Below are 6,120 nucleotides of genomic sequence, written 5' to 3' on the forward strand. Positions count from 1 at the left end.
AGACAACAGTGATTAGCTCAGACTTTTACATTTAACTCACAGCCATCTCAAGATTTGACTCCAGGTTAAGACACCTAGATATAGGTGTCTCCACATAACCTAGGAATCTAAGGTCTTTTTATAGTTGGTGAAGATCCAAGACTTCATTCGGTAGCTGACAAATAGCTATTTACAAGAAATTCAGATGCCCTGGAGCATCCAAGGCATCTACATGGGACTGACAGATACGATTCAGGACCTATGGGGGACACAGCTTTTCTGGAGCAGCAGTTGGAAAACAAATGTGATTTCCTCAGGAATGACATGGAGGCGATGCCACTGAAGAGCTATATGTGAGCAACTCCATCAACCCCAGCATAGATATGGCCCTTGGAGCCTGGAAGACAAATGGGTGGTTTGGTTCATGAACCCAAATGCTGCAGAGACTGTGTGTGTTCATGGCTCTCTCCAAAGATTGCAAATTGGCTCTGGTATTGGGGTTGACAGCACCATCAGTGGATGTGTCTATGCTGCTTCTGGAGGGTGGGTTTCCACATGACCCACTGGCCTTCACATCGCTGGAGCATCCTCTCTCATGAATGCAGGATCCTGTACTGAAGCATGTCTGGCACAGCAGTGTGTCCGGGGCAGTGCCACAGAGAGGTCTGTGGTCATCAACGTGAGACCTATGGGTATGATGGAGAGAAGACGGAGCACATGCTCTGCTTCCAAGCTTCTTTCAGCATGGGTTTGCTTGGGCTGCCAGAAATACACTCACTTCAGCTACCTGAAAATCAAAATTTTTGGCTTTCAGCTCGTCGGGATCCATTTCGCAGCTTACACGGACGTTTAGCCTTGTTTTCCTTCTGGCAACGGGCAGGTTTGGGAGTGCGGGATTTGTAGGTGGGGATGTTTTTGAATCCAACCCACAAAGCCTTTGTTCAGGAGTAGGTTTTTTGCACTCTCTAGTCAGCCACTGCAGCAATAAACGCAGCACGAAGGTCTGGACACAGGCAGCATTATGGAGCTGCTATTCCTGGAGCAGATGCAGTTTGGGTTTCTGAGCAGACGAAAGCCCTTTTGTGCCCGGCACCGCCCTCGTTGATGGTACAGAGTCTCTAATCCGGAGAGTGATAGCTTCCTTGGGTATTTTTAATACCAGTTCATTTAAACAAACACATATCCACATGGCGGGATGTGAAGGTTTAAGTGATTAGAATCTACTGAATAGTCATGAAAGCTATATCCAGACACAGCAGCTCCTCAGAGCGCAAATTGCATGAATATATATGAAGTGACTTATTTAAAAACACTAGCCTTTAGTGCTGCTTTCAGTTTCTTTCATTTCGTTTCACGCAGAAATAGAAGTGGAGTTTTAAGGTGAAAATCTATTCTCTTTTATGCTGCCATAAATCAAGATAGTTAATTCAAAAAAATGTCTAAGTCAGATCCTCGGGTTGTGACTCACCTGGATTCTGCTGCAAAGTATAAAAGGAAGCGTGGGAATAAAAGGGTTTCTTTTGGGAAAAAAAGAGTCAGGACCCTAGAATTTAAGAATCAGATTGTTAAAACTGCTCAATGCTCACAGTTCACAATGAAAACAGAGCGTTCCATTTCTAAGAGGAGTTGGGCAACATTTTTTAATGAAAACTTGCGTCCCTTAAAAAATTCTGTACCAATTTCCAAGCAAAGGAAAACATAAAATAGCAGGAAACTGATGTAAAATCTTTTGTTTCAAGATGAATAATATGCTTCATTCTGATAAAATCTGAGTGAGGTGAGTCATTTTGGGTGTGTTCATAACTTGAAATGCATGACTTGTTTTCACTTTTCAATTAACCGATTTTTTAGGTATATTTTTTAAATCTTTTGTCATCTAACTTGAGGAAAAAAAGATGTCTTTCATTATTTCATAAATGAGAGCTGTAGATCCATCCTCCTTTGGGATTTAGCTTACTTACTGGCTCCGATGGTGCAACTGATGATTTCTTGCAGAAGAGTCCCATTTTGTTGCAGTCTATGGGTGGAAGTGGCATCAAAGCCACATTTTCCTGTAAGGAGGTGATTCACAGGCAGGGACAGGTTGGGTGCGCCACGGACCCATGTGGCAAATCTTCTTCCTGACCTGCTGTCACCCTGTGCGCAGATAACTCTGTGTGATGCTGATGTGGGATGCGCAAACATCTGTGTGGGATCCTGCCGAAACCACCAAACGCATTTTGTAGCGGGAGCTTCAGCGGGGTATGAAATCTGGTCCCTGAGGAGGGCGGGAGCGTGGGCCAATCCTCCTTCTTGCCACAGTTATTTGGAAAATGTTTACTGGGTATTAATTTTTCCAACAGGGAAATTGCCGTGGTTGCTGTGGGCTGTGGTGGGAATTTATATACATATACGCACACACAAACACGCACGCACATATATATTTATATATTTATACATATTTAAGTCAACATCTTTAAAGAACACCTTGAATAGGAGTATAATAGGGGCTTGAGAAAGGGGCACAGCAAAAGGAAGAAACACACAAATAAATTCTCTGGTCTCTGGATGTATCTCCAAGGATATGTGAGTGTCTGGTGCAAACATGTAGAGATTACCCATTCTAGATGGGGAATTCAGAGTGGGAGGAAAGTGGAGTTGGGATTTCCTGGGGAAGAATTCCTTGGGAAAATGCCTGTTAGGTACAATTTAAGGGTTTTGGCAGAATGGGTCTGTTTTAACCAGTGTTTTCACCTTTATTATTTCAGGTATAAAAGTAAAAAAAAAAACCAACCTCCTGAGCCAGCTAGCTTGGACAATTTAAAACAATAAAGATGTCCAGCTTCACCTTGTGTCTGGAAGAAGTTTCTGAAAATGAAAATTAATTAAATGAAATATTCTGGATCACAGGTTTGTTTGTGTATATATGTATATGTTTATATGTAAAGCTTTGCCTGACTTTTTCCACATATTTCTTAAACGTCTGGGTTAGACAAGTTATTTTTCTTAATTTCTGTCCTGGTTCAGGATTAGACGTATTCCAATGCCTTGATGTTTCCAACACAAAGGAAAAAAAAAAAAGAAAAAGTAGTTCTTGCCTAATTCTAGTGATGGAGTTCCCCCCTCTTTTAGTAGAAATGGAGCAGGACTAATGTATGAGTGTGCTGGGAGCCCCTTGACCCAGCAGCATCCCTCTGCACCCTGGCCAGGAACAGTGAGGGCGAATGGGCATCACCCAAGAAAAAGAGGTCACAGGGACAGATTTGCTGAGATGTTCCCTTTGTCGTTTCTTTCTGGCCTTGAAGTGGTGTGGAGAGCAGATTATTTTTTCCGTAGTTTGACCTCTCTAGTCCCACTCATTCGCCCTCATAGCACTCTCTGCCCATCAGGCAGGGCATGGCTGGGGTTGTCTCCTCAGACAGACACCCATGGAGAAGGGCTGTTTCCCTCACCATTGGCGCTAGCAGTAATAGACTCTGGGATACTCTTGCACAAAAATTTGGAGTGGAATTAAGAAAAGAAAAAAAAAAAAGTCTATTCAGCACCCATTACCAGATCCCTTCATCACCTCATGGAAGTTTCACGCCTGAAACCTCTGCAAAAAGGCCCGAATTTGGGAAACAGAGGTGTAGAGAGAACTAGACACTCCTCACCCATTCAGAGACCTGAGAAATCAGCCAGGTTTTGAGAAAGACCATCATGGCCTGGCCCTGGGCAAAAGTCCCCATTGTGCTTCTGGACAAAGGTGATTTCTGCTACAGGGGCAGAATCAGAGTAAATCACAATCAGTAGGAACCTCAAAATATTTTCCCTCCCTTCCACTGCTAGAGAAGAAACATCCAGTCATCTCTCTAGCAGGGAAGAAAAAAAAATAATTAAAAAAAATGAATTAAAAGCCTTGAAAGCCAGCACACAAACATGCCTTATAAGGGTGTCTTTATTTCAGCAGATGGGGTAAGGGAGCTGGAATCACTTTTTGAGGATGAAGAATTCACCGGGGAGGCTGCCATGAAGTCTCACAACGGTCCCCAGCACAACGCCGGGGTCTATGTTACCCAACCCGCCGGAGCGCCTTGGAAAAAAAATAGCTGTATTTAAAAAGGTGTGCGGTGGGATTTATGGCATTCCAGCATTTAGTCTGGTATGAAACAGATCTTGTTTTTTTACAGTTACAGTCAAAAAGGAGGGCTGTAGGCTGAGAGTGACAGACGCGCTGCATTCATGAAGATTGTTGCAAGATACTTTCATATCTAGAAAAAAACATGAACCAATCGCTGAACTTAACAATTAAGTACTGAAAGCTGGTTTGTCATTACAGGAGGCACAAGTGCAGAGAGACTTCCCAAGGATCCTGCTTCAACCTGCTGGTTGTACATTCAGGTGCTAAGATAACATTTAAAATTCAGTCAGTTTTGCCACAATAAATGTCCACATTTAACAGGATTAAAAGCAACAGTGGGACTTTGTCTATTGAAGAGTAAGAAGAGGAAAAGGAGTATTCTGGGAGAAAAAGGATGTAAAATGCCAAACAAAACAAAAAAAAAATACCCTTTGCATTACCCTGGATCTCTGCTACAGCTTGTTGCAAAGGCTCCATCACAACTGTTTTTCAAAGGAAATTAGGTTTTCGATTAAATATATGTATATTTTTCTAGAGATCCTCTGCTTTCTTGGGAAAGACTTGGTTTTTTTCATCCAAACAAAAGGTACCTGGATTCTGCTGCTAAATTTATATGTTCTTTGAATGCAAATCCCATGATGTACGGCCTCCCATCTTTTAGGAACAATAATTGTGAGGTACTGCAGGAATTTAAGTCCCAGAAGATGACCAGTAAAGAGAATGAAAGTATGAGGTATGCAATAGAGTGCTGGCATTTTCAAAGCCCAATATTTAGGTCTTGCATTCCTCTCTCCCCTCACAAAAAAAAAAACAAAACCCAAACAATATTAGGCCTGATTTCTTCCTGCAAACAATATATTTCCATGGATTTTACCCTGTTTTCTTCTAAATATTCCATTAGGGACAAATAAATAAATCCTGATCAGTTGTCTGGGGACATGAATGCCAAGCTTCCAATAGTTCTGTACCACAGCTGATAAAGTTCTTGCTCATATATTTACAATTTTGGTTTAGAGAGAAACGTGAACACCCCTTCAATCCCCCACTTTGTTTACATAAAAGATCCCATTTTTAGTTATACCTGAGTGACTTAGATTAATTCCTTCTGCTTTCATCTTGGTTTTTAATTTTCTGTGGCACCCGGTGCTGGGAGCAGACTAACTCTGAGCCATTCTCTGCTTTCGTCCCAGTGACTTCTGGACATCTCGTCCATCCTTTCCAAACCCCCGTGGGGTGGAGGGAGGCTCTGCAGCCCTGTATGGAGGGTTGACAGGACAAGCCCTAGTGGGACGGCTGAGAATCTTGCCGAACTAAACTGATTCGTGACCATGGGTGGAGATAAAAGTAGAGGAAATGAGAAAGCGAGACCATGAGCTGATTTTTTCAGTTAAATCTTTATTTCCTCGATCTTAAAAGAAGAGCATCTCTTCTCTCTCACACATACCAGCTTGCTCACCCACACAATGTCTGGTCTCCAGGGCCTGACTGAGGCACATGTAACACTGAGAGCATCTCAGCAGTGCTGCCGGGCAGGAGGTGTGTTTAGGGTTAATGGAAATCAGCACCCCAAATACTCTGATCTTCATTTGCACTGCAAAGATTGTTCACATCACCCCACAAACCCCCAGAGCCCCTCCACAGGAATAAATATGCGAAGTCAGAAACAATACCTACTGCTCAGTGCCTCTCCTTCATCAATTGCTGGACATTTTGGATCGAGCACTGGTGCAATGCTCAATCAGTTCTTCACCAAAAGGGGTGTCAAGCACTGGGACAGGCTGCCCAGGGAAGTGGTTGAGTCACCATCCCTGGAGGTATTTAAAAGACGTGTAGACGTGGTGCTGAGGGACATGGTTTAGTGGCAATTTGACAGTGCTGGGTTAACGGTTGGGCTTGATGATCTTAAAGATCTCTTCCAACAAAAGTGATTCTGTGATTCTATGATTCTACAGTAAGCAGCTCGGTGCAGGGTGTCTCTTTGCATCACGTAACACTGCACGCTGCTGGCCCACGACCGGCTGGCCCATTCCCTCTTCTGTGCC

The sequence above is a fragment of the Charadrius vociferus genome, unplaced genomic scaffold (genome assembly GCF_000708025.1).
Source record: "Charadrius vociferus isolate BGI_N301 unplaced genomic scaffold, ASM70802v2 scaffold459, whole genome shotgun sequence".
In the NCBI taxonomy this organism is placed as follows: Eukaryota; Metazoa; Chordata; class Aves; order Charadriiformes; family Charadriidae; genus Charadrius; species Charadrius vociferus.